The following is a 21,922-nucleotide window of genomic DNA, read 5'->3' as shown; positions in this document are numbered from 1 at the left end:
ACGGTTCTAGGTTTTTCATATTAAGGCTAAACAGAGGTAGAAACGTTGAGGTACGTTAGTGTACGTCCATAGAATATTATCATCCATACTAAACAAATTACGTGCGCTAAATATTGTTCTTATGATGACAAGGTGTATAGAAACTGAAGGTTTGCCTTTAACCAGAAACCAAGCAAATCAGTTCGGCTGTTTTGACCTTAAATGAGACACTAGAACCAATACAGCTTAATGTACTGTTTCTGGAGTTTATAACCTGTCCGTGCAGGCTCTTCAATTTAAATGCTGTCTTTTCAGAAAAAAAGGCAGTGTTTACATTGCTGTCTAATAACACGTCTAGTGGCAGTCACTTAGACACGATAGTGTTCCTTTAAATTTGAAATTCACTTTGAATCCACTAAACGTGCTTCCTTTTGTGACTAAACCTGATTGATTATCAGGGGGAATTCGGTAATCTTGTGCACGGTGCAAATTTTCAATTCATTACAAGTCTAGAATTAGGTCCTTAGCGGTAGGGTAACCTGGTTAGGTTATGTATATCGACCACATTGTGAGGAATAGACTCCAGAAAGAGGTAAGAAATCATTTTGAAGACTTACTCCAACAGTGATCAGGCTCGTGATAGCTTCGTCATGGTTTAGAGATGCATTGGTGCAGAGCATGGACATCTGGTCAGCGGTTTGTACCACAGAATTTCACAACAGGATGTTCGGTCATCCACCTTTAAGTCCAATGGAATGATGCATTGCTGATGATTCCTTCACTTTTAGAACTTTACCCCAGAATTACTATTCATATACAGGGTGGCCAACATTCAGAGTAGAGTATTAACCAACTTCTATGATATTACATACAATGAATGCTTAATATATGGAGATATTTCTAACTAGGTACGGAACATGACATCTTCTAAATGAGGTGGTGTACCCATAAATACATATACCTTCCTAATCCTGCAGTGTTGCATGTGTTCTTCGGCTCTCGATCTTCTCAATGAGTTCCATTTGCTGCCTCGCAAAGGGCTCTTTCAATTGCAATGATCATAACATTATTTGATGTTTGAGGCTATAGCACTTGAATTTCTGCACGGTATTCTCCTCGAGCTGCTCAAGTGTACGTATACACCCGCTCCTGCAGATATTAACACAAGAAGTAATCGGGAGTTGAACGTAGTGGCCAATTAATCTGGGAATTTCCTGAAATTCTCCGCCTGCCGAACTGTTGTTTCAGGAGGCCCATTGTGGCCCTGGCTGTGTGGGCAGCAGCCACATCCTGTTGAAGCCACATTTCAGGACTATGTTCCACTACAGGACATAAAACATTATCAATCAATTCCACTATTTTTACTTGTTGTTTCTTTGTGAATTTACCCATGATGATTTTCCCAAGACTCATTTATAATATGTATCTGGAAAAAAACAACAACTTGCTACTAACAAATAAGTTATTTAGCTGTCAAGTCCTACTCTGAAATTTGGCTTGCCTTATATGAACCAAAGTATTTCTATGAGTGACCAACAAAGAAGGGAAAGCCAAGTGCATCATAGTATATGTTATGACACATAGGGCATAAAGGTGTAATGCCTTGTTAAAACATCCCAAAAACTATAGAATAGCTCAAAAAAAGTGTTAACGAGATAAGTCAATAATTTATTTTGCATTGTTGAGAAAACTAGACACCTTACAAGGTTACAGGTTTAAGCAGTTAAATTGCTGCATCGGTTTTACTGGCTACAAAAACAATTACTATCTAGTCTTCAGTGTCAATGCCAGTCCCAGGCACCATTTACTTAGCCCCAGTAGCCCCAGTGGCCAAAGTCTGTACTTTAATAATCCACAACATCAGAGCCCTAAGCATAATGTTGGAACTACAAACTTTTTGGAAATCTTCCCCCTTCTCAAGTGTATCAAGACTATAAAGGGAGGAACTACTGATATTGTGTTTTATCCACAATTCTATAAACCCAATCAATTACCAGATACTTTACATATTGTATCACATCTAATAATCCTACTGTAAAAAACAATGTCTAAACAGTTGATATCCTGGTCAGAACCATTAGGTGGCAGTACAGACCCCGTAAATTTTGGCTTGAAGCAGTTTGGGTTTTTTCAGCCAATGAACATCACAGATGCAGGGATTGTATTGCTAAGCAACTCTCATCTGTTCAGATAGTTTTTTTTGTTTTTTTTTAAAGGGTGAATTAAATTTGTTTTCCTTGGCATTCAGTGTGTGCACAGCTTCCTAGTTGTGTATTTTGCATAAACTGAGGTCATTTCAGATGCATTTAAATGAAATATTGCATGTTCAAGGTATCGCCTTCCCAAAAACTGCACTTAATATGTATATTGTGAGCAATGACCAGACTCCCACACTTCCACACACCGGACGCTCTATCAAGAGTCCAGAAACGCCAATATAATTTGTAGAGATTTGCTTGGAACAGATAAACCCCTAATGCAAGCAATAAAGTCAAGCCGCTTTGATGTATAGATCATGCCCCTGTAGTCTCACTACTCAATTCTCTGCCATCTAGGAGTTAAATCACTTTACTGATGCAGCTTTAGCCACACCTCCCTGCATGTGACCTACACAGTCTCCCTACACATTTCCTGTAAAATGATATTTCATGTTTAAACTTCCTTTATTGCACCGTCTGTTTTATTTAGAATGTATTATCTCCTACTAGTCTACTAGAGCCGACAGGAGCCTTCTGTGTGTGATTAGATTTCAATTAAAAGAACCAGAGATAAAACCATCTATAGAAAACAAACTGTACTAATTGAAAATTAAACCAATTTTTTTCATAAAGGCTGTGTAAGTCAAAGTCAGGGGAGGTGTGGCTAGTGCTGCATAAACAGAAACAAAAGTGATTTAACTCCTAAATAGCAGATAATTGAGCTTTAATAAACTATAGTTGGTTTGGTGTTTAGAGTATCCCTTTAAGACCCAAATAGTTATACGGAAAAACATTTCCTAGTTCAGCTATACCAGTTCCTAGTTTAGTGTATCAATTGTAAAGTCTTGTTCTATGTATACCCATTGGGGTGGGCCAGTGTGGCTCTAAACCTCGCAAATTCAAACATGTAGAGACGGTCATACGGTGATTGCTGAAAGTGACCCATTATAAACATTTAAATAAGTTGCACTATTTACAGCTATATATTCCAATTTCACTTTTCCATTCCAGATACCATAACAACTTTAATTGTTGGAGTTTAACCCCCAAATTTTGCATTTTGAACTGGATGACTCTGTCACTCTGCTCATCTCCTCCCACCACAGTCCGAGGTTTGAATCAGGAAGCCTCGGACAGCCTTAGACAGTAGCTCCCCATTCACTAAACGGTTTGAGAAAAATATGTACGTTTCTCAAGCCACTTTGTGAATTTGGAGCTAGTGACGCTCTCTGTATATTAACAGCACCCCTCCCAGAGGCGTTCTGATTCACACAATGGGAGGAGATGTGCAGATAGATCAGGCGAAGCAATCACCACTTTGGGGTAACGGTTTAACCCCTCGAGGTTAGCAGGGATCTCAACATACTTTATTTCAATTAGGTTGCCATAGTACCTGTAGTATACATTTAATAGAGCAATGTATTGGGATTTTTAAAGTTATTAATAAAGGAATATGATAACTTTTACATCTTGAAATTAAAAAGGATTTGAGTCACTTTAAAAGGAAATGTTGATTGTGTTTAAGCAGAAAGTGTATTATTTACAATGGATAAATTAATCTAGCTCAAGGTTCTAAAAGTGGAATATTTACCAGGAAAGGTTAATTGGTTTCCCCAAACAGATAAATACATTACTGTTGTTCTTTGGTGAGGCCCTGGTCTTAATATAAATACAAATATAAACACACAGAGATACAATTCTCCTTCTGTGTGAAATGAGCTCACATTGTAATCAATGGGCTTACTTCAGGCTTATTCATATCTAATTACATCAGAATTGATATAATGCCCGCATTTTAACCATTTAAACCCCGGAGTGTTGGGCAGTGAGCTTTACACACCTTGGGTCTCCATTTGGTTGCTGTGGCGTGGAGACTCACTGAGAATTAAAGCTATATACACAGGTTAAAGGCCCTATATAGAGTAGTCCCCTGCAAAGCTCATTTTATGTTAAGAATAAAATGCACTCAATATGGCGGCTCTCTGGTTAATTGTTCCTCTGAGAACACAATACAGGATGTTTGCACACGCACATGTAAAAACATTTGGGGATTCCTGGAGATTTGTTGATCGCCACATTTCTTTTTTTATCTGACTTTTTTTCAAGGGCACATATGACGGGAGCAGTTTGTGTTGCCATAGAAACTGACAGATGTGCCCCCCTTCTCCTTCTCTACCGTCTGCGAAAGGGGATAAGGCATTGATGCACATGATGAGAAAACGCAGTTCCTAAGTCACGCTGAGCCCTAGGAGCTGGTGGTCAGAGAGAACGCCTGTCAATCTCTCTTCATCACATTTCACAGTTTGAGATAAAGACTTTCCCCAAATGAAAAAAAAAAAAACCACAATAAAACAAACACTACATCTATAGGATAGGGCGAGGCAATTCCAGCTGCCCAAGTTGTCCCATTCTGAAAATAAAATAGGGTGTTTTAAAAATATAAAGCACTAATCTGTAGTCAAAACGGAGAGGAGTATGAAGACAAAAGACTGTACAAACAGAAAAAATGTATTTAAAAATACTGGAACATCAGAGGTCACAGAATACAAAAATATATTTAATAAAAGCTACTATAACGAATAAACCCTCACAGAAAATGTAGTGACTAGAAATGGGCTTATTATTTTGCCAAGACATTATTTGAACAAGAGAGGGGAAAAACTTGAGAAGTAGTCAGTACCATTATTAGACCTCCAGTAGAGGAGGTGCATATAAACGTGTTAAGCTTGCTAAAAACACATTAATATATTAAAAGACTTACCGTAGGCTTATGTGAATGATCTCAATATTCTTTATGTTAAAATGCTGCCTGGGTTATTCAGTCAACAGTCAGTATCAATGCATTGACAGGGAATTGTAATGTTAAAAAACAAATATTGAGCAAGAGTTGTAAAATATTGCATTTCTACTATTTGGCCTAAATCGTATAACCCTTAGCAAGGTCTCCGCGACTCCTGGCTTGTGAATAAAGCACTGTGTTCATAGAATTCTCTTAAAATGAATTCTGTACCAATTATCCTCTGGTCACCGAAGACATCGAGAAGGTCTGAATGACCAGACGTAGAGAATTCTAACGCCCTAATGAAATTTCTAAGAGCTTATCCACTTTGTTTAAAAGTTCAGCGTCAATTAGGAAAAAGAACTCTCAAATTGCCCCAAGTTTTAACTGTGAGTCTTTGATAACTCACAAATTATCATCACAGGCGCACTCTGACCTTCATTGCTCGAACTGTAAAACAAGTAGAGTATTAAGTTCTGTATTGATAGAATTACGTATTCAGGTACTGAATGGAGACATCTTTAGTTCCCTTTGCTGCAACCTGCTTGAATGAATATTCCCAAAGAATAAATGCTGGAGTTACATAAAGAGCAAAATCTGCTGCAAATTTGTACATGAGGGGCAATCGTCATGGAAACCAATAAAAGGCTTCTCTTATTCACTCTACTTTTAGGTCTTTTCCATAGAACTTCACTTCGCACATACAGGCCTTTGCGTTAAGCAAAGTTAAAGCGCAAAATGCTACAAGTTGAGCAATCACCATGGAAACGAATAGAATGCTCAATGTTTAGAACTTGGACTCCATTTTATTTCATTTTATTTGCATGGGGGGAGGGGGTAATGAGCCAGAGACCATGAAGAAATGGATGTATTTCTGGTTGCTGCTCGAGTTCCAGATTAGCAAAATGGACATGACTAAGTGAGATAGAAGGAACTCAAGCAGATAATTTGTGGCGAGAAAATAAAACCGGGAGAGAAATGACAAGAGGTCAGCGAGAAGGCAGAAGATACAGAGTGACAAGCAAACAGAGAGAGGAGGTAGACGTGAGAGAGACGAGACAGAGACAGCTGGGGGTGACATTAGACGGGTGCTCTTTCTCCACGTCAGCAGGCTACTTCCAGCATTACATTTAAAGAGATAGATCTTGCAGTGCGTGTGCAGCGTGCTGACAGACACCACAAGGGACAGCAGCGTTACAGGGGTCGAGGAATTAGTTTGGGGGTGTTAGGGGATTGGGGAAGGAGTTAGAATAAAACATCAATACCGTAAAAGAGCGCTCCAATTGAATAAAATATATATGCATGTTTATTTTTATTGGGAAACCCACCATTTAGGCATCAGAAGATATTAAAAATTAAACAAGCTTACCTTTATTTTCAGTACCAGAAGAGCCTTAAATAAACCAAAGGGGACATGTAGGAAGGAAACTGAAGTATTTTAGGGGACTGGAGTGTCCCTTTAACCTTGATGGGACTGAGAATCTATAAATAGTGATACTTCATTGTACATCACCAATGAGTATATCAATGCTTTATTAAACTAAAAGTAATAAATGGTTTAGTATGACAGATGTGGTGATCAATACATTGCCTATTTACGAGAAGGACGGAGGGATGCTTTTAACCCTTTAATGGCCAGTGACATCATGTATGTTATAATATAATATAATTTGGTCAGCTATGCTGTTTACAAGGTAAAAAAAAAATGTATACAGAAGAAATAGTGTCACCCAGGTGATGTGGACTTAAAGGACATTCTAAAGACTGTAGCCAGTACAGCCCAATGTAGTAGTTACGGTGCAAAGAGTCTCTATGACAAAGTATTTGGGTATTTGACAAACAGCAGGAATTAACTACTGGTTTATCATCGATTTAAATATCCCGGGCAAACGCAGATAATGTGAAAGACAGGCTCTCAATCCTCGGTGTGAAGTTTGTGGAACTAACGCTCCGACCTCATCACCATAGAAACCACCACCGGTTACCGGGGAGCGCAAGTGAAAGGCATCCAGGTAACATGGAAACTTAAGGGACCACTAGAGTGCCAGGAAAACAAACTCGTTTTCCTGGCACTATAGTGCCCTGAGGGTGCCCCCACCCTCAGGGTCCCACTCCCGCCGGGCTCTAGGGGGAGGAAGGGGTTAAAATCTTACCTTTCTCCAGCTCCAGGCTCCCTCGGCGCTGGGGACTCTCCTCCTCCTTCAGTCGTCATCGGCTGAATGCGCATGCGTGGCATGCGTGGCATTTCCAATGCTTTCCTATGGAAGCTGGCGTCTTCTCACTGTGAAAATCAGGTTGGATTAACCCATATGGATTAACCCATATGTAAACATAGCAGTTTCTCTGAAACTGCTATGTTTACATGAGGCAGGGTTAACCCTAGATGGACCTGGCACCCATACCACTTCATTGAGCTGAAGTGGTCTGGGTGCCTATAGTGGTCCTTTAAGAAAGATCCAACTGGATCGAGTGACAGGCGTAACCTGTACATGTGAATAACAAGGACAGATCCAAGTCAAGTGGATCAAATAGTATCTATGTGTATCATATTGTCAAAGCAAAGTGTTACTATACAAATGACATGCCCTATTCACTCATATCTTATAATATATAACAAATTCATGTGTAGCCAAATATCAAACCTAAGCTACATGCCTGGGTCGCCTAAACTAGTAACTAAATTTGTACGCCACCAGAGCAGAACGGATAACGTCGTGCAAACATCGGCCATATTATTATTATTATTTTATTATTTATATAGCACCTTCAGATTCCATAACGCTGTACAATGGGTGGACTAACAGACATGTAATTGTAACCAGACAACTGGAAGTACAGGAACAGAGAAGTGCAGGGCCCTGCTCAATGAGCTTACATTCTAGAGATATTAAGAGAGCATTAATAATAAACAACCATCATTTCGGTAAGTAACTTTCTCTCATCGAGGACTTTCGGCAACACTGCTTCCAGCATGAAAATTCAGAATGCTTCTCTCTTTAACCCCTTAAGGACACATGACATGTGTGACATGTCATGATTCCCTTTTATTCCAGAAGTTTGGTCCTTAAGGGGTTAAAGAGATTCTATAGTGACAGGACAACAAAGCCATTTTCCTGGCACTATAGATTCCTAGAGTGCACGCCCTCCCGCAGCGCTGAATGGATTAAACCCCTTCAGTCACTAACCTTAATCCGCCCACTTGAGGCTCTGCCCACGCTCCTCCCCCGCCGGCGGGGGGAGATTTAATGCGCAAGCGCGGTAATGAACATTAATCCTTTCCTATGGGGATTCCAGTGACGTTGGAAGTCCTCATGCATAGCGTGAGAATGTCCAACCAAAGGTCGTCTAAGCATCCAGAAGTCCCTCTAGTGGCTGTCTGGTAGACAGCCACTAGAGGTGGAGTTTACCCTGAGAGGTAATTATTGCAGTTTCTCAAAGAGATGTAGGGTTAAAGGACATGGGACATGAGCTGAAGTGGTGCTGGTGCCTACAGTGTCCCTTTAATGGATCAATGTCCCTATTATTATTACTATTTTATTTATAAAGCGCCAGCAGATTACGTAGCGCTGTACAATGGGATTATGTAGCGCTATCCATGTCACTGACCCTTTGTAGCATCAGGACATGATTAATATCAGTGAACTCCAACATGGTCAGTTGCTGGCCCATTTCTACAAACTGTCTCAACACAGGAGGAGCACCTCGGGGATCCCAATGCAAGGCTGTTCTTAGTCTTCAATATACGTCAATCCACACAGGTATAGGATTCTGTAAATGACATATTCGGTCATACAGTTAATGCGGGAGTGTATGTTTAATACCGTGTCTGAAAGTAAATAATGGAGACCGCAGTAGGGTATCATATAACTGCATTAAGTGTATCCCAGACACCGATACCAGCACACATCACCTTCTGGTATCTAAACCGGACATTAATAAAATTGATTGTGAGCATTAACAGGTCTCTGAGGTTCACTGCCTCTCTTGTAGCTAATCAGTGAGGGTTGCATACTTGTTTTTATTGAGGTTATATCTACTAAATAGTATTTGTAAGTGGAGTGTCCCTTTAATAGGACACTCCAGCCACCACAACCACTCCTGATTATTTTAGTGGTTATATGGCTAGGAGTATTTGAATGCAGGCGATTCTGCTGGTTTTGTCAAATTATTTTCAAGCAGTTGGACAAATAACTGAGTTTTCTGTGGAATCTGATATACACTCTTCAGTCTGAGACAGTGAGGTTGTGCCATCTTGGTAGAGTCAAAATGGATAACAGTGATTCTCCAGGAAGCCATCTCTTTAAAGGGACACTATAGTCACCAATTGTGTACTGTATGTGGGAGTGTCATTCATTGTTACACTGTTTTTATTGGTCTGTGCATTCTGTAATCCTGTGCCCCATCAGGTCCAGGGGGTGTTCCTATGAATGAGGATTGTGTATAAAAGCCAGTGTGAACCATTAAAGCTGAGTTCCTCATTTACCCTTCACACAGAGCCTTGTCTCGTGCTTGTAGGGGAAAGCTATACCTACTGGGATTGCTCTATAATCAGTAGCTCTTCTAAGAGCTCTTCCTGCTCTGCTCTACAGCCTCCCGCTCACTACAGGGGAGAAATTACATCTCTGGGCGGCGAAAACCCCTCACTCTACCGGTGTGCCGCTACATAGCCCCACTGGTCTCTTTGGATCATACGTCAAGATGTCAGTGGGATTATAGTCACCCATCACCTCACATCAGGGTCCTCTTATCCATTTGTATCAGTGTGTTGTTTGTTTATATAATCACCAAATACAAGTAGAGCAGTGTACTCGGTTTTGCATTCCTACGACTACAGCTGTGTAACTGGCTCTGTAACGCTGCCCATCATTATTAGTAAGAGAGCTATAACAGAGCTCTGCACTCTTTTAAATACGACAGAATTTGAGCGACTCTAGAAAGACATTTAAAGGTCAGCTTATCGAAAGTGCAATGTTTTTCCCATTTTTGTACAAAGATCTGGATGCAATTTACACATCTTAGGAACAAAAACACCTGCAGCACTATATCTCATTTGCTTGTTTTATGAAATCACTAGAGGAACGAAAATCAATAGAAAATGTTCAAAGCAGAAACACTAAAATGGTCTAAATAACAGAACGCGCGAAGGAAAGACAATTATGGCTTCAGTGTATTTTTTATTATGCAAGAAATAAAAACTGACAACACATTATAAAGGTTCTGCCTGAAAACGAGACATTCGGAGACGTAAACAGAAACTCTGTTACCTTGTTTTTTGTTTTTGTTTTGTTGGATATTGATCACTTTGGGGTTTATTTACTAAATAGTGAGTTTGACCATTTGACCGACTTGTCAAAACTCAGACCTCAAAAACAAGACAAAAAACAAGTTAGAAAACAGATCTCAGACCTGGATATGTAGAAGGTCTCTGGACTCTCTCTTCCTAAAATGATTTTGATCCAATTTTTTGTTCATTTACCACAAGTCACTGGTTAGTAATAAACCCACTGAAAATCTATTTGATGTGGCTTGCCCTAGGCACAAGCTTAGACAATGTGGGTGGAAAAGGGAGAACGACTTGTAAAACCCAAAGCTGTGCCTACTCTCTGTGAAAATTAGCTGTCACGAAATGTGTGTGGGGAACGCGCTGCCCGCCGAGTACATAATTTGGGTAAAAATAGATATCTTGGCAGGAGAGCCAGCGTGTGTGTGTGGATGGCTTTTCTGGCACTTTAGCTTGCTGCTTTCTCAAGTTTTATGTTGCATTCATTAAAAATTGGGTTAGATTAATTGCTCCCAAGTATTATCTTAGAAAGGTATGCATTTATCAGACCCATGATTAACAAAATCTGACCTTTCCAAGATTGAACAATCTGATCAATACACATGATCTAAAGAGGCGGTAAACTCCAATGTTGTTACCAGTGAGGCTAATCATTGCTTGGGACCCTCCCCAGAAAATGAAAGGGAGGTGCTAACTAGTATAACCACCGCTCATTATAGAGGTAATAGTGCCATCAGTCTTTTTCGTAAAACTTTAATTTAAAGGACCACTATAGGCACCCAGACCACTTCAGCTCAATGAAGGGTGCCAGGTCCATCTAGGACTAACCCTTTCTGCTGTAAACATAGCAGTTTCAGAGAAACTGCTATGTTTACCTATGGGTTAATCCAGCCTCTAGTGGCTGTCTCACTGACAGCCGCTAGAGGCACTTCCGCGCTTCTCACTGTGATTTTCACAGTGAGAAGACGCCAGTGTCCGTAGGAAGCATTGAGAATGCTTTCCTATGGACTGACTGAATGCGCGCGCGGCTCTTGCTGCGCGGGAGCCCGGTGCTGGAGAAAGGTGAGTGTTTAACCCCCTTCAGCCCGGCAGGAGTGGGGGCACCCTCAGGGCACTAAAGTGCAGGGGAAACGAGTTTGTTTTCCTGGCACTATAGTGGTCCTTTAAGCTGTTTTACAAAAGCAGGGTTTTTTTCTGTGCCCAAAGTACGGCTTCTGCTCAGACAATGCTGAAAATTCACTTCCATGTTGGATGTCCACAGAACACAAACTTCAATAATTACTCATTTTTTTTAATAAAACACTGGTTTTAGTTAGAGTAACCCTTTCGTTGGTGGCCCTTGGACCCCAATTGCAAAAAAAAAGAAGAAGAAAGTAGATGAAACGTTCCTCTTTTCTCATTTCCTGATCCTCCTTGGCTGTCATCACTACTCATTGCTAAAAGGGAGGGATGTCAGGAGGACAGGCGGAGGGGAGGGTGGTGCAGAGTAAGGGGCCGTGCATCCATTGGCTTTTAGATGCCTATTTTGCACAGAATTGGAACACTTGTTGCTGGCCAATGACACTGCTGGAGGAAGAGTTAAACCTCCAGCAGCTAAGGGGTTAATCTCTGTATCTGCAGCATTTCTAAGTGAAACTCTGCACATATAGAGCTTCAGGCACCATGACAACTTCAAATTGTGCATTGTTGCGCTGGTTGCGGGTGTAGAGAGCAAAAGATAAACATACTAGAAATTTGCATGTGTCTTTGGAACAGTTACGTACTTAATACTTATATCTCTGGTGTCTTGGAATAGCGCTAAACTCTAACTGAGCTCTAAGAAATTAAAATGAAAATAATGCCCTCATGCGTTCATTTGCTGGCGTTGTGTAGACGATAGTGGCACCAAGCCGTGTTTGACATGACAGGTGCACTTTAAGAAGCATCCGAGTATTTCCTTTTTTATTTTTGCTAAGAGTAAAGTTGTCTTTAGGTCACAGGTTCAATTTAAAGGGACACTGTAGGCACCCAGACCACTTCAGCTCATTGAAGTGATCTGGGTGCATATTCCCAGGTTCCTTAACCCTGCAAAGGTAACTATTGCAGTTTTTAATTAACTATAATAATTACCTCTATGGGTTAACTCCACCTCTACAGGTTATCTACCAGACAGGCACTAGAGGGACTTTTGGGTGGTTAGGCGATCGTGGTCAAGCTATGCTTGAGGATCTCTAGCGTCACCCGAAACCGTCAACCGGCGGGGAAGGAGCAAAGGCGGACCCTGTGCCATGGCCGAGGGACATCGACACTGGAACAAGGTAAGTGACAGAAGGGGGTTTTAACCCCTACTGCACCAGAGGGGGAGAGAGGTGGGAAGGGAAGCATTAAAGGGAGCCACACTATAGTTTCCCTTTAAAGGAGCGCTCAGTTGGTTCCATGTCAAACCAGCAGTTTTACATAAAACAATAGTCCCCCTCGTCTATCTGCCATCCGACCCCTCACATATGGTTTACTAATTTTAGGGGTTTCGCTTCTGCATTACCAAAGACAACTTCATCCAAATTTACACAGCACTGACTGGTGAATGAATACGCTGACACGCTCAGCCTATCGATGCTGTACAAATTTAGGAAGAATTGACATTGCTGAGTGGAACTGACACATTAGTAATGTGGCAAGGGGAGGTCTGGGCTGCGGGATCCTGGGGGACACCATAACCACTACGTAATGTATCTAGTAATTATGGTGCGTAGGGTGCCTGTTTCAAGCCAATGTACACACTCAATCTCAACTACTTATCCAAGAAATCTATTTTAAAATTTTGTATGTAATGTACATGCCACGGAAATTCTTTAAATGATATTATTCAGCTGTTACCAGACAGACAGGGTCAGGCTAAACTCACTGTCATACAGAAAAAAAAACACATTTTAAATAACAATAATTAGGAAAACACCTGCAGTGTGTGATAGCTGGGAATCCGAGCTACAATTGATGCTAATTAATGAACAGTAAGAGTTTTGCTTATTGAGTTATGTTAAAACTCAAGAGACACAAACTATTTCACAGACAGACAGCTAATCAATGAGTCTATTGAAAGCTGTGTGTCAGAGATAAAGACCCATGTCAGCAAGGTGTGTGAGATAGCTAGGCTCTCAGTATGTTTGAAGAGAGATACAGTCCATGTAATGATACTGTCTGGACTCTCCCATCAGGCTGCTGGCAAAGCACTATGGAACATGTAGTTTACAGCATTGGAATGGCAAAATTTATTGTGACGTTCCACCTGGCAAAGCATCATGGGACAGGTGGTCTACATTATATGCAATAGAGGTGGTTGCGTCTTCACTGATGCTTTACCAGTTAAAGGCAAGAGAGGTATCATGGGAAATGAAGTCTACATTACCAGAAATGGTAGAGGCTGGTTTATCTCCTATTTTATTTTACCAGATAGAAGGTGAGCAAAGCATGATGGGAGATGAAGCCTACAGTCTGTGAATTGGAACAGAATGGTTCATGATGCACTTTATCCGTTGTCCCCTTACAATACGGATTATTATTCACACAGGTCTAGATGAGAGTTAGAACACCATTTACATTCCATGTATCCTATTACTTAGGCTTACTGGCCTATTTAAATGGACACTCCACTGCCCAAACACAATTAAAAAACACCACTTAGTTGGCATGCCCCCAATAAATACATGAATGGATTATAATTTTTTTTAATTGAGGGTATATCTAAAAACAAATTGAAAAATGCTGCAGATCACTTGTCTTCAGCCTTTGCAAGCCCTCCCCTTGTAGCCCCGCCAAGATTATCTGTGGCTGTCTAATCACAGACTTCCCAATGCATCTCAATCACTCTGAGCAATTGCTGCCTCTTTAGTTTAGCTCCACTGAACTAACCAAACCAGGAAGTAACAGGACCGGTTATCTGATTGACAGCCAAGGGGGTGTAACAAGGTTTATTTCTGCATGATTGAAATCTGCACTTTCTGTAAGATGTTAAAAGAGGCCACACTCTTCACATGAAACAATTCAGCAAGTTAAAGTTCTTTAGATGGTTGGATTGTCCCTTTAAGCGCATGTCTTCACAGTTCGGATATTGATTCTTCAACAGAACAATCAGATCCAGGGCTACCATTAGGGGGTGACAACTATGATGGTTGCCATGGGCCCACTGGCCCTGGGGGGCCCAGACTGATTGGGGAGACTTGCATCCACTACACGCACTACATCCACGACACACACACCGCATTCACTATACATGCACATTGTATCCACTATACACAAACACATTCTACATCCACTATAAATACAATGTATCCACTTCACACAGCGCATCCTTGTGGGCAGACTCGAGCACGGTCTCATAGGGTCAGACCTTGAGCTGTGTAAGAGGCCCAAAAATTTCTAATTGCAGCCCTTATCAGAGCAGAACTAATCGGTAAAAGTTTGCATGGGAACCCAGGGCCATTGTTTATGGGATGATGCTAATAACAAAGCATCCTATGACCAAAACACGTACATGTGGAAACAAAATGAATGACTAATTATGCCCAGATAAACGTCATGGGTGACAATGAAAAGATCGATATACAAGGAATGTGAATGGACATTTCATACAAAATATTGCGATAAAACTATAAATGACAGTTGGGGTTTTATTCCTTAATTTCCAGTTTTGGTGAATAGGTCATGTCCCTGCAGTCTCACTGCTCAATTCTCTCCCATTTAGGAGTTAAATCACAGCCCTAGTCACACCTCCCCGACCAGCCTTCCTAAACACACGTGCAATAAGCTCCCAATGCTTCCTAAGGGAAAGCATTGGATTGGCTAAGATCATCAAGATTGATGATCTCAGGCAAGAAGGCGGGGCAAGCAGCAGCATGTGAGAAAAGGTACGCTTAAAACCTTTTCAAGGCAATCTGAGTGGGGTGCTAAATAGTTAACTTAACACTATTGTGTTGTATACATGTTTGTATTCCTGACACTATAGCGTCCCTATAAATCACTTTTGTTTCTGTTTATGCAGTATAGCCACAGCTCCCCTGGCTATTACTGGCATATCCTTCATGAAAAAATGGTTTCATTTACAATTAGTTTATAACTTGCTTTAGAAGTTTTTATCTCCTGCTCTGTAAATTGAATTGTAATCACACACAAGAGACTCTTGTAGGGTCTAGCAGGCTAGTAAGAGAACAGTAGATACGAGATTCTAAATTAAACAGATTGTGCATTAAAGCAAGTGTAAACATTAGATGTCTCTTTACAGGAAGTGTTTAAGAAGGCTGTGTAAGTCACATGCAGGGAGGTGTAACTAGGGCTGCATAAACAAAGGGATTTAACTCCTTAATGGCAGAGGATTGAGCCGTGAGACTGCAGGGGGATGATCTATACACCAAAACTGCTTAATTAAGCTAAAGTTGTTTTAGTGACTATTAGTGTCCATTTAAATCTATTTAGTCTTTTGATTCAAGAAGTAAATTCATCTTGGCACTCAATGGGGTTAATCAACTAAACAGTGAGCTGTGGTGAAATGAATACTAAATCCTGAAATGTTTTCCAATGAGCAGTCTTTGCAAGGCAGTGCTCTGAGCACTTTAACAATGTTAATTTATAAAAATGTAAATTTCTATTGAAATCTGCACTTTTTGTAAAATGAAAAAAGAGGACATACTCTTCACACACTGAGCTTTTCAGCAAGACGCAGTGCTTTAAGGGTCTGGAGTGTTCCTTTAAGGGTGGTCTTGCCAGATTTTACAGTGAATCTTATATTATCTCCCTGTCACACAGCTTTGCAAAGCACAATCATTGTGATGGGAAATGGACATTCTGTAGCCAACATCTGCATAGATTGCCTGTGTCACAGTAAGGCAAATTATCTTGGCAGAGGTTCTGACATGCTGTCCAGGGAAGAATAAATGGCTTTAGTCCCTGACTTATCTCAAAGCTGGTTGTCAAGAGTGGTTCTATATAAAGAGGAGGAATATAAAATGAAAGAATGCAAAACAAATGTCTGAAAGCCAAATGGTAGAATGGCATACACTAGAACTCACTTTAAAGGACCATTATGGATCTGATAATTTAAGAAATGAATTAGATACTGTGGGATTTCAGTTTTATCATGTACTATATGAGATTCAGGGTTAACGCTATACAGGTAGAATGGGCAAGATGCAGGTTATAACGCTATACAGGTAGAATGGGTAAGGTGCAGGTTATAACGCTATACAGGTAGAATGGGTAAGGTGCAGGTTATAACGGTATACAGGTAGAATGGGTAAGGTGCAGGTTATAACGCTATACAGGTAGAATGGGTTAGATGCAGGTTATAATGCTATACAGGTAGAATGGGTTAGATGCAGGTTATAACGCTATACAGGTAGAATGGGCAAGATGCAGGTTATAACGCTATACAGGTAGAATGGGTAAGGTGCAGGTTATAATGCTATACAGGTAGAATGGGTAAGGTGCAGGTTATAATGCTATACAGGTAGAATGGGTAAGGTGCAGGTTATAATGCTATACAGGTAGAATGGGTAAGATGCAGGTTATAATGCTATACAGGTAGAATGGGTACGATGCAGGTTATAATGCTATACAGGTAGAATGGGTAAGATGCAGGTTATAATGCTATACAGGTAGAATGGGTAAGATGCAGGTTATAATGCTATACAGGTAGAATGGGTAAGATGCAGGTTATAATGGTATACAGGTAGAATGGGTAAGATGCAGGTTATAATGCTATACAGGTAGAATGGGTAAGGTGCAGGTTATAATGCTATACAGGTAGAATGGGTAAGATGCAGGTTATAATGCTATACAGGTAGAATGGGTAAGATGCAGGTTATAACGCTATACAGGTAGAATGGGTAAGATGCAGGTTATAATGCTATACAGGTAGAATGGGTAAGATGCAGGTTATAACGCTATACAGGTAGAATGGGTAAGATGCAGGTTATAACGCTATACAGGTAGAATGGGTAAGATGCATGTTATAACGCTATACAGGTAGAATGGGTAAGATGCAGGTTATAACGCTATACAGGTAGAATGGGTAAGATGCAGGTTATAACGCTATACAGGTAGAATGGGTAAGATGCATGTTATAACGCTATACAGGTAGAATGGGTAAGATGCAGGTTATAACGCTATACAGGTAGAATGGGTAAGGTGCAGGTTATAATGCTATACAGGTAGAATGGGTAAGGTGCAGGTTATAATGCTATACAGGTAGAATGGGTAAGGTGCAGGTTATAACGCTATACAGGTAGAATGGGTAAGATGCATGTTATAATGCTATACAGGTAGAATGGGTAAGATGCAGGTTATAATGCTATACAGGTAGAATGGGTAAGATGCAGGTTATAATGCTATACAGGTAGAATGGGTAAGATGCAGGTTATAACGCTATACAGGTAGAATGGGTAAGATGCAGGTTATAATGCTATACAGGTAGAATGGGTAAGATGCAGGTTATAACGCTATACAGGTAGAATGGGTAAGATGCAGGTTATAATGCTATACAGGTAGAATGGGTAAGATGCAGGTTATAATGCTATACAGGTAGAATGGGTAAGATGCAGGTTATAACGCTATACAGGTAGAATGGGTAAGATGCAGGTTATAATGGTATACAGGTAGAATGGGTAAGATGCAGGTTATAATGGTATACAGGTAGAATGGGTAAGGTGCAGGTTATAACGCTATACAGGTAGAATGGGTAAGATGCATGTTATAACGCTATACAGGTAGAATGGGTAAGATGCAGGTTATAATGCTATACAGGTAGAATGGGTAAGGTGCAGGTTATAATGCTATACAGGTAGAATGGGTAAGATGCAGGTTATAACGCTATACAGGTAGAATGGGTAAGATGCAGGTTATAATGCTATACAGGTAGAATGGGTAAGATGCAGGTTATAATGCTATACAGGTAGAATGGGTAAGATGCAGGTTATAACGCTATACAGGTAGAATGGGTAAGGTGCAGGTTATAATGCTATACAGGTAGAATGGGTAAGGTGCAGGTTATAATGCTATACAGGTAGAATGGGTAAGGTGCAGGTTATAACGCTATACAGGTAGAATGGGTAAGATGCAGGTTATAATGCTATACAGGTAGAATGGGTAAGATGCAGGTTATAATGGTATACAGGTAGAATAAGTAAGATGCAGGTTATAATGCTATACAGGTAGAATGGGTGAGATGCAGGTTATAATGCTATACAGGTAGAATGGGTAAGATGCAGGTTATAACGCTATACAGGTAGAATGGGTAAGGTGCAGGTTATAACGCTATACAGGTAGAATGGGTAAGGTGCAGGTTATAATGCTATACAGGTAGAATGGGTAAGATGCAGGTTATAACGCTATACAGGTAGAATGGGTAAGATGCAGGTTATAATGCTATACAGGTAGAATGGGTAAGATGCAGGTTATAATGCTATACAGGTAGAATGGGTAAGATGCAGGTTATAATGGTATACAGGTAGAATGGGTAAGATGCAGGTTATAATGCTATACAGGTAGAATGGGTAAGATGCAGGTTATAACGCTATACAGGTAGAATGGGTAAGATGCAGGTTATAATGCTATACAGGTAGAATGGGTAAGATGCAGGTTATAACGCTATACAGGTAGAATGGGTAAGATGCAGGTTATAATGGTATACAGGTAGAATGGGTAAGATGCAGGTTATAATGCTATACAGGTAGAATGGGTAAGATGCAGGTTATAATGCTATACAGGTAGAATGGGTAAGATGCAGGTTATAATGCTATACAGGTAGAATGGGTAAGATGCAGGTTATAATGCTATACAGGTAGAATGGGTAATATGCAGGTTATAATGCTATACAGGTAGAATGGGTAAGATGCAGGTTATAATGCTATACAGGTAGAATGGGTAAGATGCAGGTTATAATGCTATACAGGTAGAATGGGTAAGATGCAGGTTATAATGCTATACAGGTAGAATGGGTAATATGCAGGTTATAATGCTATACAGGTAGAATGGGTAAGATGCAGGTTATAATGCTATACAGGTAGAATGGGTAAGATGCAGGTTATAATGGTATACAGGTAGAATGGGTAAGATGCAGGTTATAATGGTATACAGGTAGAATGGGTAAGATGCAGGTTATAACGCTATACAGGTAGAATGGGTAAGATGCAGGTTATAATGGTATACAGGTAGAATGGGTAAGGTGCAGGTTATAACGCTATACAGGTAGAATGGGTAGAAAGTTGCTTCAGAGAGAGAGAGAGACACAGTGTGTGTGGTGTGTGTGTGTGTGTGTGTTTCACAACATTGTGAGTGCAAAACACACCCACTCTGGTCTCAGTTTGTGTACTCAGTGGGGGGGATTTATCAAAGTTTCACATAAATCATATAAAAAGTGGTGATTATCATAAAGTGGGACAATTACCATGGAAACCAATAGAATCAGTTACAAACACTGCATTGGTGATTGCTTCTCATTAGAACTTTGATAAATCTCTCTATGTATGTATCGGACTGCAAACTGACTCCATAGAGAGTCTAGCAAGCTGGGTATAAACACTAATTAAATCTACATCCAGCAATGTCCTTGCCAATTGGACTTGGGATGTAAGCATGCCATATTGCTATGTGACAGGTCCAGGGGTCACAGCTAGCCCTGTGGGTGCCAGGCTGGCCCTGAGATCCAGTTTAGTGATTGCTGGTCCTGAGATCCAGTTTAGTGCTTGCTGGTCCTGAGATCCAGTTTAGTGATTGCTGGTCCTGAGATCCAGTTTAGTGCTTGCTGGTCCTGAGATCCAGTTTAGTGCTTGCTGGTCCTCAGATCCAGTTTAGTGCTTGCTGGTCCTGAGATCCAGTTTAGTGCTTGCTGGTCCTGAGATCCAGTTTAGTGCTTGCTGGTCCTCAGATCCAGTTGAGTGCTTGCTGGCCCTGAGATCCAGTTTAGTGCTTGCTGGTCCTGAGATCCAGTTTAGTGCTTTCTGGTCCTGAGATCCAGTTTAGTGATTGCTGGTCCTGAGATCCAGTTGAGTGATTGCTGGTCCTGAGATCCAGTTTAGTGATTGCTGGTCCTCAGATCCAGTTTAGTGATTGCTGGTCCTGAGATCCAGTTTAGTGCTTGCTGGTCCTGAGATCCAGTTTAGTGATTGCTGGTCCTGAGATCCAGTTTAGTGATTGCTGGTCCCGAGATCCAGTTTAGTGCTTGCTGGTCCTGAGATCCAGTTTAGTGCTTGCTGGTCTTGAGATCCAGTTTAGTGATTGCTGGTCCTGAGATCCAGTTGAGTGATTGCTGGTCCTGAGATCCAGTTTAGTGATTGCTGGTCCTGAGATCCAGTTGAGTGATTGCTGGTCCTGAGATCCAGGTTAGTGCTTGCTGGTCTTGAGATCCAGTTTAGTGCTTGCTGGTCCTGAGATCCAGTTTAGTGATTGCTGGTCCCGAGATCCAGTTTAGTGATTGCTGGTCCCGAGATCCAGTTTAGTGATTGCTGGTCCTGAGATTCAGTTTAGTGATTGCTGGTCCTGAGATCCAGTTTAGTGCTAGCTGGTCCTGAGATCCAGTTTAGTGATTGCTGGTCCTGAGATCCAGTTTAGTGCTAGCTGGTCCTGAGATCCAGTTGAGTGATTGCTGGTCCTGAGATCCAGTTTAGTGATTGCTGGTCCTGAGATCCAGTTTAGTGCTTGCTGGTCCTGAGATCCAGTTTAGTGATTGCTGGTCCTGAGATCCAGTTTAGTGATTGCTGGTCCTCAGATCCAGTTTAGTGATTGCTGGTCCCGAGATCCAGTTTAGTGCTTGCTGGTCCCGAGATCCAGTTTAGTGCTTGCTGGTCCTGAGATCCAGTTTAGTGCTTGCTGGTCCTGAGATCCAGTTTAGTGCTTGCTGGTCCTGAGATCCAGTTTAGTGCTTGCTGGTCCTGAGATCCAGTTTAGTGCTTGCTGGTCCTGAGATCCAGTTTAGTGATTGCTGGTCCTGAGATCCAGGTTAGTGATTGCTGGTCCTGAGATCCAGTTTAGTGATTGCTGGTCCTGAGATCCAGTTTAGTGCTTGCTGGTCCTGAGATCCAGTTTAGTGCTTGCTGGTCCTGAGATCCAGTTTAGTGATTGCTGGTCCTGAGATCCAGGTTAGTGATTGCTGGTCCTGAGATCCAGTTTAGTGATTGCTGGTCCTCAGATCCAGTTGAGTGATTGCTGGTCCTGAGATCCAGGTTAGTGCTTGCTGGTCCTGAGATCCAGGTTAGTGCTTGCTGGTCCTGAGATCCAGTTTAGTGCTTGCTGGTCCTGAGATCCAGTTTAGTGCTTGCTGGTCCTGAGATCCAGTTTAGTGATTGCTGGTCCTGAGATCCAGTTTAGTGATTGCTGGTCCTGAGATCCAGTTTAGTGCTTGCTGGTCCTGTGATCCAGTTTAGTGCTTGCTGGTCCTGAGATCCAGTTTAGTGCTTGCTGGTCCTGAGATCCAGTTTAGTGCTTGCTGGTCCTGAGATCCAGTTTAGTGATTGCTGGTCCCGAGATCCAGTTTAGTGATTGCTGGTCCTGAGATCCAGTTTAGTGATTGCTGGTCCTGAGATCCAGTTTAGTGCTTGCTGGTCCTGAGATCCAGTTTAGTGCTCGCTGGTCCTGAGATCCAGTTTAGTGATTGCTGGTCCTGAGATCCAGTTTAGTGCTCGCTGGTCCTGAGATCCAGTTTAGTGATTGCTGGTCCTG

General features: G+C 41.2%; 1 protein-coding gene across 2 annotated transcripts in view; it reads left to right on the top strand.

Annotated features, from left to right (window-relative positions):
• Positions 1-21,922, top strand: part of SPEG (striated muscle enriched protein kinase) — a 253,793-nt gene that overhangs the window by 28,393 nt on the left and 203,478 nt on the right. The window lies entirely within an intron of this gene.

Source organism: Pelobates fuscus, chromosome 8 (genome assembly GCF_036172605.1).
Source record: "Pelobates fuscus isolate aPelFus1 chromosome 8, aPelFus1.pri, whole genome shotgun sequence".
Lineage (NCBI taxonomy): Eukaryota > Metazoa > Chordata > Amphibia > Anura > Pelobatidae > Pelobates > Pelobates fuscus.
This window is presented reverse-complemented; position numbering and strand designations above follow the sequence as displayed.